Genomic DNA, 20,787 nt, shown 5'->3' on the forward strand with positions numbered 1-20,787 from the left:
TAACCATACTATTTCACCTGTGAATCACATTAAGCTGGCAAGCCTATAATTGCCCAGACATTCCATTTATTTCTCAAATATTTAACTTTTCTGCCAAGTTAGTTTATGCTAAGGTTATCAAGTAATCTGGCCATCTCTTGGAAAATTATCTAGACTGATTTAAGTATACTTTTAATATTAGCACTGGAAAGAAAGGCATTCTGAGTTTATCTGGCTTTTCTTCAGACTAAATAAATGTTTGGCTGAACACTTCTATCCGTGTGTTGCAGACTTATTATTCCTTCCACGATTAAATGCAAAAAGGATAGTGGGTTCTGCTTCAGCATCTGACTGGCTTGCAAAACAATACATCATTTGGGACGTGTGCATCTTCAAGAGTAAAATGGCATTTGCCCAAGGATAATTACTAACATTTTGAGTTCAAATCCTCTGGTGCTCCACCACACCAATAGACAAATAGCATGTTGCTGTGAAAGAGCAGCATTTAAAGGCAAGGCTGATCTTAATCCCTCTCCAAGCATGGCTACACCATCTTACAAAAATTTGTTGGTTCTCGAGAAACATTAAAAATTATTCCTCAAGATGCCAATCCAACAGATTTTGTACAGATGACTCCCTCACAATTAATGTTGTTCTACAAATCTGCAATAGGGATAGTAGCTTCCACTACAGAGATAATAGCAGCTGAAACCAGAGAGATACTCCTTGCAGTACAAACCTGATTGCAGCTTCGAGTTGTAGCAGCAAACTATACTTTTGCTAGGACAGCCTGTTTTGCTAGCAAGGGTAGTTTTGTTTTACAGTCAGCTGCTTGTACAAGAATACCACATAAAATACATTACCAGATTATTATACTGCTTACACTATAGGTTTCTCAATCACTTTAAGCTGGCATAAACAAGTACTTCCTCTAAAAGCAGCAGTCTGTTCTTCCTTTTCTTTGCCCCAGGTTCCTTACTCCCACCCCTTCCTGCACAGCCACACATCATCATATGGTGGTGAACCAGACAGTGTAACTGATCTAAGTTGGAAAACTACTCTGACAAAAACACGTCCAAGAAGCTGGAAAAATCCTTTATAAAGTCGGGTTGGTTTTATCTGATTGCATAGCTGCATGGATCCATACCAACATAACAGGGGAAAGGAGGAATAGGGGCAGCTACAAGTATTACTTTGGGTAGCAATACTCAGAGCAAGTGTAAAATTGCAGCTCACAGAGGAAAGTTGTCAGTCCCTGCAGCTACAAGGTCAAAAAGCAGACTCACCTGCCCAGCTCAAGATGCCTCCTATTCAGAAGGCAGAAGAAGTATCTTCAGTCATGCTGTGAGCACTATCATGTATTCTGCCTCCTAGTACTTGCCAGATACGAGGCAGAATACCACTTGCTTAGCCAACAGGCAGCTATTTTCTCCCCGGTTGTTTTGCGGCTCTGTTGCTAATTATTAAAGCAGCTGTTTATAGTAACAGAACTGGCCACAGGGGAAGTTTCTTTGGCCCATGTCAAGACTCAAGTGTTCAGCCACTGCAGTAGGAAGAAAAGCATCTAGAAAACATACCTGGAGTTTTTGGCCCAGCTGCATAAATGTGCTCAACTAATCTACTTGAGGTTCAGCAAAGGCACTGCATCCTTCCATGGTCTGATTAAGTTCCTTCATAAAAACTTAGACTCAAAAAATCCTGTGACTTTCTAGAAGCACCATCATATAAGTGAGTCATGCCTTTGGTTCAAAAAGGCAGCAATTACAGGCAGGTAGTTGTTTAAATTCCCATTAAGACTTCTCACATAGTTAAATGCAAAGGTAAGAGAGATTTTTAGCTACTGCTTTCTAAAACCAGAACTACATTAACCCTATGAGAAGGGGAAGACTATACTTGTTAAGGAATAGTTAAAGGCAATTATACTACATACTACTAAACAGTCCCATCTGTATGTGAGCAACGTTACTCCAGATCCTGAGAGGAAAGTCAACCTCTAATTTTAAAATAGTCTTACATTAAACTGGACTAACCTGTTTTGAATCACTAAAAGCCTGCCAAAGGAAAAAGGTTAAGGCTAACTGGGTGCAATAAAGAACCACATTTGACATGTCCTAACATTTAATTCATCATTCAGGTGATCAAAGGCATTGAAACACAACAGCTTGTTCTACAAGGATACCATGCATAAGCAACCCTAAGACTGATACCAAATGAAGGCTTAGATGAGACTTTTAACAACATCTTGAAACCTGAGATTGAAGAAAAAAAGCAGCCACTGGAACCAGCACAGTGCTTTTGCATCATGACCTACTTTTGAGGCTACCACACAACTTCGGCCACTGAAGCAAGGTCTGGGAGGGGGGAAGTAATTCTGCAGCACATTGCGAATGAAGATGATATGGAGCAATCCACCTCACATGGAGAAGCAGCATTTTTTCCACTTCTTGCAATGCAAACTTTTGCCTGCCCTCAGGACTCTTCACACACTATAATCCAGTTAAACAACAGAAAGGCAGAGGTTGTACAAGCTGGGGTATAACTTTTGAAAAATATACTTATCTAAGAGAAGCAAACGGTTCTGGCAGCTCTCCTACCATTAAGGCTGAACATCTGACATTCTCAACTCCCCCAACAAAACCGTAACGATATCCAAACAACAATCCTCCCCAAAATACACAAGGGTGTGTGCCGCTTCATTTTGAAAGGGTTAATGAAGACTTGTTGCACCCTTTCCTCAGTATGTATACAACATTCCAGAAATTATTAAAACCTGACATAAACAGGCTTCCAACTCCAGCCCTGCCAGTATTAAGTCTTTCATAGGGTTTCCTGCCTACTTCTTTCCATAAAGCATGGCCTTGACTAGAAGCCCCCTTGCTTTCTTGGGACCCTCTTTCCGCCCCCTTCCAGTTTACTTGGAAAGTGACCAAGAGTAAGATTTTGGCTCATGCTGGAAGATGTGGTGATGCAGTCACAGGTGGCAATCTGTGCATGACAAACTCCCCTGATGGGCTTTTTCTTGCCCAGACACACAGGGAGGAATGGAAAGCTTAAGACATAAGGTGGAGAGATGAAGGTCCTCATGACATCAGGGAGAACATCTTTGTAAGACAGCCCAATTTCCACCTTTATATTTTGGGGGCCAATGTCATTTCCCCAGCCTCATCATATTACTGGGAAAAAGATGTAGGAAACCATGGGACTTTATGAAATTACTGAAACAATTCTGGGAAGCCATCTTTTTAAAAGGGAACCAGAATTTAATGCAAGACAGACTTTATTCAGTGGATTGGATATTATACTGCTCCCTAAAGGCACAGGCTGTTACTAATGTTAGATCAGATTACATTGTTAAATCACTGCTGCTGCTGTTTTTAGTAGGAAATACTTCATTTTCTTAAACTGGGGAGGGTAGCATTATCTGATTAAACTTATTTTTTGTTTTACTGCTAGGCAAAAAAGCTTCATATATGCTCTCATTACCCTCAGGTTTATTAATACAGGTACATTAAACAAGTAAACAGCTAAGGTGGTAGGGGCATAAATAGCAATAGAGAAGCCTTCCCAGCTAGCAGAAAACGTAACAAGTAGTATCAGTGATGCTGGTAAAACAGGCACTAAGAAGTAGTTTCACACTACACCAAAGACACAGGCATGCCTTATTCCTGACAGCTGGATCTCCAAGTAGCAGGTTCTAACCCCAAAGCTAGATAAAGGTTAAGAGCAAGATAGCAAGCACTAACAGCTAAGTACTTTCAAAAACAAAAAACAACCACCTAGTCACCACATAAGTACAAAGAACTCAAACTTATGGGGATGGAGATCCCTCAGGCCACTGTGTAAATAGGCTGTTTTGGTCTGACACTGATGCAAAAAACTTTTACTAAGAAAATCCACTGATTTGGTCAGATAGTCGCAGTCAAACTTCAGTCTGAAATGAGCTAAGTATGGCCCAGCCTACTAAAGGATCCTCATGTTTTTAAACCATGTTGAACATGAGAGATATCCCATCAGAATTAAACTGATTCATTCCCTCTGTCTCAAGGTAGGACAACAGAGAAAAACAAAATTAAGGTTATCATCACGGAACATCTTAATACATTACCATGTGGATTAACTGGAACAATCTTACTTTCCTGCAGAAGGAAGGCCTATGTCTAACCCAGTGGGGCTGGTGGTGCAAGAATAATCCTAACTATCAGTACATCATTGCCACTAGCATTTTTTTTTTTTTTTTGCAAGTTCTTTCACCAAGGCTGTCCTCCTGATTGCACACTGTGGGAAGTGAAGTATACTAGCACAACCATTAGCAAATTACTCTTCAGAATAAGCAATACTTTCTATACTAAGTTGAGACTAGTGTTTTGCATAAATATTCATCCATTAAAAAAAACAGTTGAGCCAGGACCTATTACTTAGTCTGTATATGTGGAGTTAGATACTCCTTGCTGATGTTACTGTACCTATGATGAAGAGTGCAATACTTTATTTTCACATACTGGCATTTGAACTAATTATATTCACTGCTCTGAAAATTTGCAGGCTGGTTTCTTCAGGCTGCAAACGCTTAAGAAACCCAAATACTGCCAGAATATGTATTAGACAATTACAGAAGCTATTCAATAGATCAAGACAAGAAAGAGCACAGCATAGATCTTCTTAAACTGACTTCCTCTAGCATATCATTAACATCTGCAAAGTCTAATTCATTAGAATTATCTCCAATTACCAGTCCCTAAACACATTACCATCATTCAATCTCAGAAAACTCTGTTAAAGTAAGCTTTTGAAAGCATCCATAGAATTTTGTTCACCCTGCAACAAAGATGGACAAGTTAGGTTTTGGCCGGATTTTACTAACTCTGAGGAAATAATTACTCCCTCAGAGAAAAACCAAAACAACGCAGAAGAGCATTTCTCACATTTCAGATTCTCCGAAGGGTTTGTAAACAACTATATATAACTGGTTATATCATCTTGCACTAAATATTCACATTTTGCCTTCTTGGAGTGGACTCACAGATCAAACCGGTACATCATCACTATGATAGCTGGCTAATAAGCAGCCATTCACAGTCTAACCTGCAGTTTGAGCCCACACTGATTCAGCACAATTGCTGAAAACTGTCTTGTTAGCGTAAAGGAGAGAGATCTTTTCCCTTCCACCTCTTCCCCACCCCAGCTTTGCATAGCTTCCCTCCATCTGGGCCAAGTAAAATATTCTAACATCCCCTGATGACGTGTTAAATGGAGCTGACCACTACAGTATTGAAAGAAAGGAATAAAGGTGTTTAGAGATAATTTTTTATTTCTTCCTCCTTGGCATCCAAGGAGGCCTGCTGCCTCCTAATGCGCTGCAAAGGGTGTGGTAAAATAGCTGCTTCTCAGCCATATGACCCCAAGCCTGTGATGCATTAGGTAGTGCTAATAAAGGAAACAGCTATAGGTTAGAGCAGCAGTTTTATGGTGCAGAACCCTTTGGTAAACATCTTCAGAACCTCCCTTCTGAAGTACAAGTTTTTACAAACAAGTGTTGAAAAAGCACACTCCATAAAAAGTATAGCTAGAGCACTTGAGCAGATCCCTGCTCCAGTTTTTCAGACTGTCCCAAATAGCAGCACAACAGACATGTTTACATTCATTGCCATGAAGTATAGCTATCTACTTTCTCAATTATTCAAATAAACATTTGAACTGACCTAGCAGTGATGCATAGCCCATATATTTTAAGTAAGGTGTAAGATAAAGAACGAAAATTAAGAATCCCTTCTTAACACCAATAATTAATAAAATCAATAAATCTTAAGAACATCAGATAAATACTGTTTGGCCAATAATAAGGATAAATCACTGCTTAGAAGGGTTGCATCACCACACTGATTTCAGACTGTATCTACAGCATTTAGGAACTTCTGCAAACAGTACTTTAAGCAAAGTATGTGAAATGTAGCATTTAAGAGTTACACCTTCTAGAAGAAAGAAATACAGGTAATGAACAGACAACACTTTGGCCAACACTGTGTATTTACAAACCATCCATTTTAGAAAATTTTAGCACAAGTAATACGATTTAGACAGCTGGTTTATAAACAGCTCTGTAGAAAGCTGGTGGCCACATTTAAGAGCAGCTTGATTTTGGAATATGAACAAATGCTATTTTAGTAATGTGTTTTGCCAAGCTGTAACCCTGTTAGAACTGGCAGGATAAGATATTTACTGACACACATGGTAAAATAATAAGAGGCTACAAGTGCTTGGCAGTTAGACTCGATACATAAAGACCGGCTAGCAGGGAAATATTTAGAGGACATAGACCTCTTCCATTTGTGACTTTGTGGATCTATGAAACATTTGGCAAAGGCTTGTCAGAATTTGGCATTTTTACCTGATTTGGGAGTGACTGTCAGCCACCCTCCTCTTACAGGATGCACAAGTTCCAGCACCCATGCCACTTTAACAGCATACATCTGGACCACGACAGGATGAGACTTGCAGCAGTTCTGTACCAAAGCTGAAGTGCTTTTATCATCTGCTGTCACATCAGTGCAATCACTACAGCAGTTCTTACAGCTGACAGTCACCTTCAGCAGGTGAAAATGAAAGTAAACATATCTCACAGTCTGGGCTTAGTCCTGTTGCATTCAGACAATTTGATCATGCTCTGACAGTTCAACTTTTCCTGTATGTTTGCTGCAAAAATATACAGCTGCCATCCTTCAAGGGAAGTTTTACATATGACCCAAGGAATCCTTTAGGGCCAAAGCTGCACTGTGAGTTGGGGCAGATCTCATCCATGCAACTGTAAGCATTATCATATGATCTACAGCATAGATCTTGTGCCCCTTTAAATTCCCACAGAGACATTTTCCAGGGGCAGAGTGGTTAAGAGGAATCAGCATAATGGTTTTGTCAGCTGCACTATAACCATTTGTTACAAGCCAGCTGGTGCTACCACAAGCAGGCCATGCAGGCAGTAGAGATGCTAACCTACATTTAACTAGCTTGAATGTTGGTTGGCCTTACAAACTATACCCCTCCCTCCCCCCAAAAAATAAAAATCAAAGCCACCAGCAAATGCTCTTTGAAAAGCATCTAGTCTCTCACAAGCATTTTCTGTTGGAGGTTACTGTCAGATATGCAGTTTTAGATAACTTAAAACATCCTCTGTAAATCAGTCTTATGCACACTAAAGCAGCTTTTCTTGGATGTCCATAAGGACAAAATAGTGTTGCAATAGTTTCTACTGGACTAGGCAGGCTTCTTCTAATAAGATAATTTCTTTACATAAGAAGGGTACTTAAAGTCAACAAATCATAGCTAACATTTAGTTGTAAGATTTAAAATGATTGCACTTGAGTCATTTTCTAGATACAGCATTGCTGGCATAAAGAACATAGCAGTGAGAAGTTCAGCCTATACAAGCATGACTGATTGTTTAGAAAACAAAGCTAATCTAGTGGTTGGTTGTTTTTGCACAGCTAATTGCATACCAGCTAGAGTACCTTTTGAGATCATTCTGAGAGGCAGAATGAATTTGTGGTCAGATAGTATCACAGGTATTTCTGTAGGTAGGTAGAGCTGCTTAAATACTTGCAGGCACTGAGAGCAGCCTATGAGAAGAGCAAGACAGTGAGGGATATGCCAGAATGTCAACATACAGAATAGCATGATACTGAACTACAACTGAGTTAGCGGGTTATCCTACTAGACATCTAATATCCTCAGAAAGGCATCAGATCCTCTACTCAGAAGTGCAATCACTAGAGTTAAAGAACAAGCAATAATTTTTCTCATTCTATTACCCTGGATAGATCCTGAAGTCTCAAGCCAAGTAGGAAATTCAGCTGGGAGATAGGGAAAGAAGTAGCAATCTGAACACCTGATAGAATAGGTTTGGTTTTATGCCTTTATTGTTTAAAGAGACACCAAAATACAAATGCAGTTAGCATAAGCCATCTTCAAGGAAGTAAAATGAAAGGGACTCTGTAGTCCATATGAGTTTACTTTCAATGTAAATAACAGCTACAACTTAAATTCAGGACCCCAGAATTGGTGAAGTGAATATAGATGAAGACTTGAGTATCTCCTTTACATTTTTTAAAATGCATACGAACTACAGCTTGGAGAGTAGCAAGTGAAATTTGTTGAGCAGTGATTTGAAGGATAAACAGGAACAGCAGCATCTTGCTCAGAGAAGTCTGAGATTAGTCTAACTTCTACCTAACTTTAAGTGACCTCTTATCTCAGGGGCTGTATGGCTATTCACAGAACATATCAGAGGAAGAACTGACCAAACTGAGAGCTAATCAATGAATGCTGCCTTTAATGCACTGAAGCTATCTGCTTACACATCTCAACAGTTTGACAGGAGCCTTCTCTACACTATTAGTCCATTCCTGAGTAATAACACGTAGCATGGCTTTCATGAAGATAGTTAAATAGCTCTCCATCTTGTCCATCCACACACATTTATGCTTCTTAAAGTTTGTGATTACACCACTGACTTCTCCTCATCTTTCTCCACTCGTGTTCAGTCTGGTTTCACCTCTGCCGTTCTCCTCGTATGGTAGAAGAAATACTGGTACAAGATTTTTAGCCTCTACTCTTTGCTCTGGTTTAATAATCTCTGTGGTTCAGCAGAAGCTGTTGAGAACAAGCATAGCACAAGCTAAGGCATTCAGCTCTTTGCTTTGAACTTTCATTGCTTTCAGTTCTCTGATCCTAAAAGTAACAGATGCAGTCTTCTCACTGCTCCTCTGGAAAGTTGAGCCTGACCTTACAGTACTCTAGATGTTACATTTCCAGCTCCCTGATCTGTCACTCCTGATCAACTCTTGGTGGCTTCTACTTGCTATAATATACCAATTTCTCCATTTTCAAAACTGATTTGATGTTCATCTTCCAGGAGATGACAACTGCCCACATCAGCAATCCAAACAAGGAGCATCACTAATCACATACAGAGGTCAGATAAAGTATGATGTGTACACACACCTGATTGATGCTGCTAGGTGTTTTTGACTAGATGAATTTCAGAAAGGGATGCTTTATTTCTGTGGTGCAGAGGAAATCACAGGCTTACATCTGGGGGGGGGGGGGGGGGGGGAACAGGAGGACAGTCGTAATTCCTTCAAAGGGCTGAGTTGAAGTTGCAAAACCAAAGTCAAGTACTTGAATGAATACTGCATAATATTACCTAATATCATCTTTCCAAAAGACCTTTAGGTCTTCAGTTTATTTCTTTAAAGAACTGCTCTACTTTTAACTGAATACTTTCTCTTATCAGTTTATTCTGCTACAAAATAGCGGCCTGGCTTCCAACCCAGTTCTCATGAAGATAGTTAACACTTACAGGATTCCTTTCTCCAACATCAGAACTAGCTAAATCCATTTATCACACATGGAGTTGATAAGGGATAGCACATTTGCCCCTTAATTATTTCACTGCTTGGGCTGGTTCCCTCACTGTTTGCAAGGTGTTTATAGGCAACAGTTTGTTGGGATTAACAGACTTGTCATTCAGGTTAAGGAACAATTTTACCATGTCCTTAACCAAGTCCCTGAAGAGCAGACAAAGTTGTTACCTTGATATAGTGAAGTACATTATTAATCATAATTATTTGAAGTGTTATACCTGCTTAAAGTATATGGCTGTTAAGAGCAGACAAACCAAAAATATTAAGTGAATGAGGCTTAGAGCAACTGTCGGAGTTATCCAGGTCAGACTGCGGTGACATTAATTTTGCCTAGAATTTCTAAAAAGCCTGTTGAAAGCACTTAGGCATGTTGGATGGCTTGTTATAGGCCTTCTCTGGTTTCAGTTAGATACTTTTAGAATCAATTCAAGACAACTAGAATTGCCTGAATTTGGTCACTCAGGAAGTCTTCCAGAAAAAATCCTACTCTGAAACACATGAAGGTTTTAATAAATTAGCAGTTATATAGGATTTCAGAGGTCTAATTAATAAGCAGGAGTATGTGCCATGCACCCCTATATTAAGGCTCTGGCAACCTTGGATGAAAACACCACAGAAGTGGGTAGGACACTCAGATGGAATTAGAGAACATTATAACAGCTTCTGCAACTTTTGCTATGAAGAGTAGCTGACTCCAAAAATAGTATTTCTAAGTAGGGTTTCAGGAGCTTTCTAGTGTTGGCCCAGAAGTATCACCAGCTCATGCACTGAGAGCAGGCTTACTGAACAGAGACATGCAAGGACTGCAAAGGACAGTCTGAAATAGTCTGAAATAAAAACAAAACCCCCAGCAAGTATTTATTCAAATACTGCTTCTGCTAGCAGGTTACTAGAGAAGGGTTTACATATTTTTCAGGAAGACCTGTAGATTATAGCAGAGAAGCAGAACCAAAGTCAGTTTCCTGTTGAAAGCAGATATTCTTACTTTTGTCCTAGTATTACGCTAGAGGTGAGGATCACCTCACACAAGTAATGATTCCTCAAACATGACAACATTCAATCAGAACACTTCAGTGAGCAAAGCATGCTGTACATAAACAGATTGAGCCAACTAGAAAAAGGGGGGGAGGAAATAATAGAAAGGACAAGAGCCAGAAGACCCAAGTTGTAACCAGGATTATAGCATATTCTCTACGTGCTATCAGTAACAGAAGTGTCACTATGCAACATAAGACAGACAAAAAGCAGGTTCACTCCCTCCTTGCCAAACTCATTTATAACTTTCTCATGGTTACAAGCTGAGGTTCCTCCTTGCAACTCTTGCATCTTCAGCTGTGAGCACACACACACAACTGCCTAGCTACCAGGTTCCACAAAGGCACAGACATTTACATGTGCTGCATGTGTAGTTGTGCACCTTCAGTGATAACACAAGCAGCTGAGGGAGGAAACTATTTTGTTCTTGTAACTTGTTAAAAAGTAAGTACATTTAGTATTTGACTAACAGATCTTAAAGTTGGTGCAAGTTACTGGTCAGCACATGAAGGTATTTGACATTTTACATTTTAGTCACTTGTCAGAGTGAGGAAGCCCTTAGGGTGAGAAATTTCATGGTTGTTAAAGCTTATTTTAATGAAAAGCATAGATTGCCCTTCTAGGCTGTATTTTATTTTGACAGCTTTAAGAACACTGCTTAGTCATTTTACTTTTCCAATTACAGTACCAGCTTATGCAATAAACTAATGTGTTTACTGTTTGAACAATCACTTGCCAGATTTTTGGGAGGAATAAGATTTGATTAAAGCAATGTGCAGTGAAGCATAATATATACTTAAATGTTTTAGGCTTTAAGAGCCTAAATAGACTTGAAGTTTCTTAATATTGCTTTGTGTAGCAGCCAAAATTTAATAGACAAAACAGGGGCACCACAACCCTGTTATCTCATTTCAGCAAGATGCATTTATTATGCTTTAAGAGCTTTAAGTTTCTGTTCTTCCAGTAGCAAATGTCTAATGTGAACATATTTCCTCTATACAAATTTCTAAAAGAAAAAAAAGGCAGACTTTTGACCCATGAACTTCTTTGGAGAAGTACAGATCACCATGGAGTAAAACAGACATAGTTCAAAAGGTCACTCCCATTTTGTTTTAAACCTTTATTTTTAAGCCAAAAGACACTTAAATTTCTAGGTTGCAATTCCACATTAAAACAGCTGTGATGTAACACATTGCTCTCTAACTTGCATTCTGGTTTTCAATCAAGTGTCAGTAAATTTAAGATAACTTAATTGGGGTAGACAGTTAGGGGACAACAAATTATTTACTAGCAAAAAAATAAACCCTGCAGTAAAATAATTAATGTAGTGTCTGTAAAGTTCTTCTCACTTATACACACTGCAGTTTGCACTGACTGCAGATTGCCAAAAAGTTTTGGCTAGGAAAACTTTCTCAGCACACCTTCAAGAACTTACTATGCCCTTGCTCCCCACTCATCATACATGAAATCTGGAGAAACAAGATGAATACAGAATGTGCAACTCTATCCTGTATTTTCCCGATGAAAGAATATTTGTCCTGTAAAAATAAGCTTCAACCAGGCTTAAACCTTCACTCACATGAAGTGCAAAACTCTGCATATAGGACAAGAGGAAATGGCCTCAAGTTGCGCTAGGGGAGGTTTAGATTGGGTATTAGAAAAGTTTCTTTACTGAAAGGGTTTTTAGGCATTGGAACAGGCTGCCCAGGAAAGTGGTGGAGTCACCATCTCTGGAGGTGTTAAAAAAAAGCATAGATGTGGCACTACAGGACATGGTTTAGTGGGCATAGTGGTGTTGGGTTGACAGTTGGACTCAATGATCTTAAAGGTCTTTTCCAACCTAAACAACTCTATAATTCTATGAAATAACGTGTTATCAGCCTTCAGAACATGGAACTGAAATTAGCATAGACAAGTTTCCCAGGTTCAGTATGAAATGTTAATTCCTACTGAAGAAACTAGTGCAATCCAAACAGACTCCAGTTTACTTTAGGACAGACATGGGATAACATACCCAGCCACGCCAGTAGGAGCTTGAGTGACCTGATCCCAGATTTCTTCGCTATACAAAAATAAACTGAACACATATGTGCTTTCTGTTAAACACTTGCTACCATGAGGAGCAGGTGTGACTACCATTGGCTATGATTAAGCTGATTTCAGAAGTGTTGGCAGTTACACACTAAAGCCATAGTCTGAATCCCACTAGATCACGAACAGTGACACTTGTCTGTCACTCTGGATACATCCTCCCCACATATGCCATGAGTGAAACTGCACACCTAACTGATGAGAAAAGCTATCCAGACTTTCAGGCTTTCCCTGCACAATCTGCAGTTTAAGTCTGTGCCTAACCTTCTACTTAGAAGTCTGGGGAATGCAGATCTAACATGCAACTACCAGCTCAGATATAAACAATTTGAGATGTATTCATTGGTCATGTAAGCATTCTATATTTTCATTCTTTCCTGCAAGGTTGCAAAGGCAATAGCATTATTAGAAACCTAAACCCATGCAAAAAGACACACTTGTGTAGCTTTAGTCTTAGCTGCTCACATCAAACAACTTAGAGCTACAGTTTGTCCAGTGAGGCTAACAAATCAATGAAGGAAAAGTTCTGGGTTCTTGCTTGCTTTATCAGATACAATGGAGCCTAGAAGTTTCCAGCCTTGGCTTCCTGGTTTGCTCTCAGTCTTGTCCAGTATTTTAAAAATTTCTTCAGTGAAAGCCAAGAATTAGCCAGTATTCTTATTTTCATTTGAAGAGATATCACTATTACTCAATTAAAAAGTTACTTAATCCCTACATCAACAGTGAACAAGAAAATGAAGCATTATAATGGCACTAGTATAACCACACCAGGTAAGAATTAGAAATTATGCTGGACAGTCATTGAAGCAAAAATAAGGCACCCATTTTTAATATTAGTCACTGGCAGGCTTCCACTCATTTTCCAAGTTACAGGTAGATGCAATATTAATGTACTGAATGCTGTTACTGGAGATAAAGCATTGCTTTCATTTGCACAGTGCTTCCACCCCAACCACACTAATTTAGATGCAAGACAGACAGTATATCACATGGTGGAGATGTTATAAATACAGAGCTGAAGTGTTTAAAGACATTAGCATTAGACTCTGCTCTTATTAGACAATATACCCTTAATATTAAAGCTTCAAGAACTATTACCAACATCTCCTCTAGAACACCTCTCTAGTTCAGACTATTTTTTTAAAGTACAAAGCAATTTTACTGAGAATGTTTAAAGCTCAGAACTGCAGCAGCTTTCTTAACCCATTTCCTAGAGGAAAGATCTCCAGATCATTTGGAATGCACCAATTTCTGCATGTAATGCTGAAATCTTATTCCCTAATTAAAAGAATTTGTCTTTTGTAAGCTATGGTGTATACATTCAGTCTTAATACAGTAATTGCTATGTACAGACTTAAAGCTTTCTCTAGTAGCGATGTTTGACCATGGGCTACTTACCAGCCTGTGGCTTTGTCAGTGGGAAAGCCCCTAAAACTTCAACAATTGGTGAAGGCCATCAGGGGCACATCAATTGCTAAATTCCAAGTAGGCAGAATGAAGTTGTGATCCACAATCAAGGCAACTTGTTGTCAAGTTCAGTGAAGGATCCTGCAAGTGAGATATTTAGAACTACCTACACAGACTCCTTAGAGCACCACACAGACAGCGAGTCTGTTGACCAGAAGCTTCTGAAAGGGGCTGAAGTTAAGGGAACAGTGTAGCTATTATTGTACCAGTGATAAATTTAGGCATTAATTACAACCAGTTATTCAGTAACCAGCCTTAACAAGAACTGGAACTGATCTGATGGAAAGAGTGTTAATTTAGGAGTGTAGTTAATGAGGAAGAGAAAGCTACTAAGTGCAGTTTAGGGAAATGCCATGCCATATTGGGCTGCTGGAGTGAGCTGGAAGTTTGTAGTCTGATAAACATGTATGTTTAGCATTTTGCAGTTACTGAGCACTGGGGTTTTTGTATAAGTGTAGCTTACCATGAAGTGACTTGTGCAGAGGCGGGAAGATGCAAAGAAATCTGTTCAAGGAGTACAGAGTCAAGTTTATACTGAACATCCCTGAGACATTAGGCTTTATGTAGACAGTGGTATTAATTTGATCTAGCCATGAACAGGCTAAGAATACCCCGAAACAAAGCAGTAAGACTATCTCAAGTCATCACACCAAACACTATTACTTGCCCACAAGTATATCCTATTGTTCCTAACAAGTAAAAGAATTGCTAACAATTTAATATCACACCCACTAGATGAATAGGCATCTATGGAAGATGCTAGCGTAAGATTCACTGGATGGGAACTCAAACCCCTTTTATATACAGCTTAGCTCAGGACTACTACACTGTTGAAAGGCCATGATAGATATACTTTTATCTAGCACTCCAGCCCAGCTCATATGCATACAAAGAAGATTAGAGATCCCACTAGTACTACAGGGTCAAAAGGCTTATTTTCAAATGGCATCCTGAATTGTCACACAAACTATCCCAGAGTGACCATCTGGAAGAGGACACATGTTATCTGGTTCAATGCCATTTCTCCACTGGACTGAGAGATCTGCTACTGTGCAACTGCATATTGAGAGTTTTGAACAGACCATACCTGGAAGATGACAAATTGGAAAGGTGATTTGAAAGCAAAGCAGCAGGAAAAAAGCTCCAACTGTAAGGCCAGCAATAATTGTAGGAGCACAAACGGTACAGATAACTGTCAGATCACTCCCCTTTTCAGCCCATGTAAGTAGCCAAGTATTTTGACTTTAAGGCTGTAACAAGCAATGTGAATGGCAGCCGGAGCCACAGAAGAGCTACGATGTTGGAAACAGGATAATTCCTGCACTGAGAAGTATAAGCCCTTTCCCTCTCTACACCAAAGTTAGGAGCAGAACAAGAGCCAAGAAAAAGAACAAGAACAAACCTACATCACAAGCTGATTCCCCCAGATACATTTTTAGACAGCAAACAGGACATGTGCACTAGATGTGTTAGTGTTAAAGCAAGTTGTACATTTGTTTTGGGTTATTTTTTAAACTCTTGGGAGTTAGCCGGCCAGCCACACTACTCTAAGGAGCAATAGTTCAGAGTCTCAAATCACTCCTCTGGGAGTACCCAGAGCCAGACTGAACAGGCCAGTATACTTGCTCAGATATTCCCCTCGTAAAGGAGAGGAGTATTTTTACCCTGTATGCATGCTTTCTCCCTCCCTACAAATAAAACCCAAACCACAAAGCCTGAAGCTCTTTTGTCACCTGGAAGCAAAGATCCAGCATCAAGACTATTTGAATAGTTGATTCCTGTTCCTCCTATTTGTATGCCTATATGATTGATAAGCAAGTTGTAGGTTAAACAGCGCTCAAGATTAAGTGTATTCTGAAAGACAATTTGCTGTGTATAAGTGATGATAGGAAATTAAGTGGCACAGAAATCTGACTGTTCTGTAGTCATTGCTTGTTGGGTTAAGCCACTGGTTTCTGGATGTGGTCCAGGAAGACTGATCATACATTCAAGGACAGAATGAAGATGATAAGTGTGACATGCAGTTGTACTTTTGGAAAAGAGCACTTTGGGTTCAGCCACCAGTTAGATCATTTATTTATCTAGCACCAAAGGGTGATAATGGCTTGTTTTCAAGTCTCCAAAATAAATGAACTATACTGCATGCAGAAGTAGTCCAGGCCAGCCAGCAGAGGACAGAAAATATGCAGGGTCAGCATAACACTGGTTTCAATTTCAGTTACAAAAACATTAGCGCTCTCATTTAAAACAAGATGAGGAAGCTAGGTTCTCTCTCTGCTCTGCTAAGAGCACCAGTCTTGCTCTCCCAGAACATTGATAAAATCCACCTCAGATATAGTTTAACAAAACAATTGAGGGGTAATGCTTTCCTGCTGCTGTTTACACACCAAGATTTTAAAAAGCATCTTCAGTCTATTCCTTTGGGCTAAGTTTTGTTCACCTCCTCCTACCCTTTTATGCCTTGCTACATGAATAGCAGCTGTTGACTGACAATTTCAGTCTTACAAGGAGAGCAGTTCTCAGTCCACTCCCAGAGCACCTCAGACCCCCAGATTAATCAGTCTTCATGTAACACTGCAAGAGCCTGCCAGTCAAGCCTAAAGTGTCAAGGCAGCCAGGTGCCCTAAAGCTCAAGAGAATAGTTTAATAGCCTATATCCTTCACAGATGGGAGTCCTGGAAAGCAAGTCCTCTGAGTGGGTTTTAAGAGTTTTATTAGTTGTCCACATTGTGGAGACCAACTTCCCATCACCTATATGTTGAGAGTCATGTGCCAGTAAGAACCAAACCAAGGTCAGAAGCAGCTCCTCTGCCAAACCAAATCATTACCCAGTGAAAGCCTTGTGTCCTGATGCTTGCCAGAAGCAAGTTTGATGAGAAAACCTGGCTGCTTCTCCTGAGTTGTTATAATGCAGTATGCCAGTTGCAGCCTAAATGACTTTACAGTACTTGTTGGAAATAACCAGCACTAAGGGGCTTTAGTCAAGCTACTGTGAGCCAGTCTCCCTAAGATGGCAGTTCACAGCACACAAACCACTGACTCAGCCTGTGCAGTGCTCCGAAGCCATTGCTGAGATGCCTGAAGTTCAGCTTTTAACTTGAGGCAAATTCAGTCTCCAGCAACTCTATCGGAGGTCTAGATTTAATAGTATGAACTCAGATCTTTTTCATGCAGAGTATCTTATTTGACTTGAAGGAGTGAACTGTGATACAGAAGCATAACAGAATAACCAGTTTATTCAGGATACCAATAATTATTCAGTGCTTGGATTCAAGAGACCCTCACAGTCCCAGCTGGAGGACATAATATCCTCTACCAGTATAAGTTCTGGGTGGTTACTCCAAGTAGGGCTGTAACCCAAGTGCAAGATGTGTGGGTAACTGATAAGCTGCTGACCATAAAACAGTCACCTGACCAGCAGCAGTTTACCAAAAACATGTAAAGTCTTTAGTTCACAGCACAGAGCTCTACAGTTTAACACTGCCTGCTTCCAGGCCTGGTTTCTGGACTGTCCAGAATCTCCTGCCTGGAAGGAAACTCTCAAACTGAAACACCAGCTATCTGTCAAGCTAACAAATGGTGTCACTCATCCTGACAGCAGGCATTCTGCTTCAACTTTCTGGCAACTGGATTTGCCAGAATCATTTGTATTTTCAGCTTCTGTATGGCAACATACACACACAGCTCTGCTCTAAAGTTTATTGGACTTGTTAACTAGCAGCAGTAACGCTCTACTTAGGGAAGTATTATTTCAAACACTCATATCGTTTTAGCACTGGTATATTAAGCCAAGTAACAATCATTGCACTCTGTATTCCCCGAATTAGCCACACTGTTGAATGGAAGCTGTTTAGTAAGGCTGACAGTGTGCCACAAATTGAAAGACCAGGAGCTCTAACAGAATAGATATCAGATCGGTTAAGCCTTCTCTAGTGGCAACAACTGCACACAAGGCTATGCCATTGTCAGCACAGTTTTGATGAATCTTATGGCTATAGCTGGAACAGGTCACAGGCTGGGATCTTGCAAGTATCACAGGTAAAGGTCATGGGACCAACCCTTGCAAAACTAAAATGCAGCACAAAGTTCTTCATGTTACCAGTTAACTCTGCAAACTGCTAAAGCTTCCCCCTCCATCACGTGACAGCCTCATCGCTTCCACAGCAGCTCTCCCGCCAGATCGACTGGAAAGCCCCATTTCAACTCAAGTAGCTTTACCTTTGTTCAGCAGGCTTTTACACTAACCATCACATTAAAGTCAGTCTGAAGTGCAAGTGAAGCTTGTTTTTATCTCAGTCATGACACCACCACATGTGCTCAGTTGCTCACCACACACTGCTTGATCATTTGATGCAAGTATTTTAGTGTGGCTTTTACTGGTAGGAGTAACACTAGAGGTACAGACTGCTAGTTAAACTCAAAAAGAGCTTGACAGGCAATGTGAAAGCATTTCATTGTTTTTGCCTAACATGCAAGTAGAGGTGCCCACATACTGCGAGTGAAACTGGCTACCTACTCTAGGAGTTGAAGCTTGAAGTCATGAGGTGTTCAACTAAGAACAACAGAAGTACATCACAGGCAGATTTTACAGATTAAGTGAGACAAGATCGCATTCTACCATGTAAAGGAAATGTTTATTGCTTAAAATCAGTGTCTGCTGAAAGTACATTAGTGGTACATGCAACTGTATTCACAACTGCAAGGATTATCTAGCAGCTAGCAAGTCATTTCAGCCACCAGCTTCCCACCTAGGCATTTAATATGCCTCTCAAAGCTTAAGCATCTTTTCTATGCTACTCAGTTGGCAGCACATTTTTACTTCAAGAAGGTTTTTTGAATGCAAGATACAGTCTCACTGGTAAAATACACTGCAAGTACCATCCCAATGTTAATATTCTCACAGCTTTTAGAAGTGATCCATTTAAAACAAGTTTATACAAGGATAGAGGCAGAGTCCACACATTCCAGCCTCAGCACACAAGCAGAGCAATATTAAATTACCAAGACCCAACTTCCTAGCTGTCGGTGAATCCAGGACTGGAGTGAGTTTAAAGGTAATTAACCTCTGATGTCACAGTCTTGTAAGATGTGTCCAAATTCAGCCTGCTTTCTCTAAGCCCCTCAGAGCCTGTATTTCCACATGGCAGAATAAAGCCTACTGGTTCAGAAAGGCCCTCAGATAGGCCACACTTGCTTCAGTGTGAAAAATTGTCACGTGTACTCAGACATACAAGCATGTGTATTGCTTCATTGGAAGCCAGGTAAATATTTCACTTGTGTTGCCCCACTGAAAAGGCACATGGACAAAGTTGCACTTCATGAATTTTGTTGTAACATGACACAGAAGGAGTAGCAAGTTCACCAGCTATGTCAGTTTTCTCACCACCTTCTCACCACTAATCAAGTACACCTCCAGCAGAAGACATCCTCCCTTGTCAACTTAAGGCAGTACAATACAAGTGTATTTAGAATAGGCTGAATTGCTAAGTCACATTTCAGCTTTGAGGGAGAGGATTGCTTTCATTTGCAAGCAGTCCCCATAGCATCCAAACATGATCATGTCAGCAGATACCGCTCATTCCTTTCAGTGACAAACTCCCAGAGAACAGCAGGTTCCAGCAGGAGTTAACAGACCTTACGCAAGAGGGTTATCTATAGAACCATACATTTTCAGTTTTACTGAAGGTGCCTCAGTTGTACATAATTGAGTGCAAGAACTGCTATCATTTGCTTGCTCAGAGAGGCATGAGCCAACCCATGTAAATTGGCCTGACATTACAAATAGCAAACTAAAATAGAAGTTGTTCCACTGATCCCATCCATTACATCATGGAAATTGTTATTTTGTCATGAAAACTCCCTTAAATACCCAATTTAATCTCATTAATACGGGAATGAAGCTCTCATTTCCAAGACAGCAGCTGCCACTACCTGACAGACACAGGAGCTCACAGATGTTTTTGGATGCCTCAGAGACTACTGGATGCACTTTTAAGAGCTTAAGGTAGTGTCAGCTTTCCAAACTTACAGTAAAAAGTACTTCTGGAAGCATTTACAGCCAAAGTATCAACTAAATATCTTAATCTCTTGTCTGAAATTCCTTTATTTAGGAAGGGAAAAATTAGGCCAGTTGAACATTTCAACAGTCCAGTATGATCATTAAACAAACCAAGCAAGGAAGACCTTATCTTTTGCAATACTGCTGTGGGGGAAGGCGGCACACAAGCTATGTCAGGGCAATCACATCAGCAACCACTTCTGCCAGATATTTATGAAAAAGCCTGACTTCTAGAGGAAAACAAAGTATTCACCTGCTCACTCTTTGAGCTCAAACACCTGCTCAAGCCATATTTCATTAAATATTTTAGTAGTACTATCTGATCAAGGCAGTGGAACATGACACAGATAACACTGGAACAGTTTTTACAGAGCAGTAAGAATATATGCTGTAACAGCACAATTTCTTCTCCTAAATCCTAACATTGCAGTTATCTGTCTGTGCTCTGCACTCACAGTGCTGCCTATCCCTGTAGGTCCACTTCTTGCAACGTCTCTCCTTTTCTGAAGGAGAAATCACCTCTTCTGTCCAAAATTCAACATCCTGCAATATCTTCCCTATCCTTTCCCATTTGTAATTCAGTGCATTAGCCAAGTTCTAGCAACATTGATTCACTCACTGCACGCAGTGCCAAGTCAGAGCCTTGGCTAGATCTTTTCCTCCCCTCCTTTTTTCCTCTATACATAGAGGATACTGGAGGCCAATCACTACAATAGAAAACTGCCCCACAGGGAAAGAGTA

At 40.1% G+C, this 20,787-nt stretch overlaps 1 protein-coding gene across 5 annotated transcripts in view; it reads right to left on the reverse strand.

Moving 5' to 3' along the window:
• SLC45A4 (solute carrier family 45 member 4) overlaps nt 1-20,787 on the reverse strand; it is a 90,376-nt gene that overhangs the window by 45,589 nt on the left and 24,000 nt on the right. Inside the window, exons 1-2 of one of the 5 annotated variants that reach the window (XM_049819752.1) lie at nt 14,452-14,661; nt 13,920-14,069 (exon numbers count right to left, since the gene is read on the reverse strand). The exons of 3 other annotated variants lie outside the window; for them this stretch is intronic. The gene's annotated coding sequence lies outside the window, so the exon portion shown is untranslated. Of the gene's footprint in view, nt 1-13,919; nt 14,070-14,451; nt 14,662-20,787 lie in introns of those variants that run through there. One more of the 5 variants, XM_049819758.1, reaches the window with a different exon arrangement.

Source organism: Accipiter gentilis, chromosome 2, assembly GCF_929443795.1.
Source record: "Accipiter gentilis chromosome 2, bAccGen1.1, whole genome shotgun sequence".
Classification (NCBI taxonomy): Eukaryota; Metazoa; Chordata; class Aves; order Accipitriformes; family Accipitridae; genus Astur; species Astur gentilis.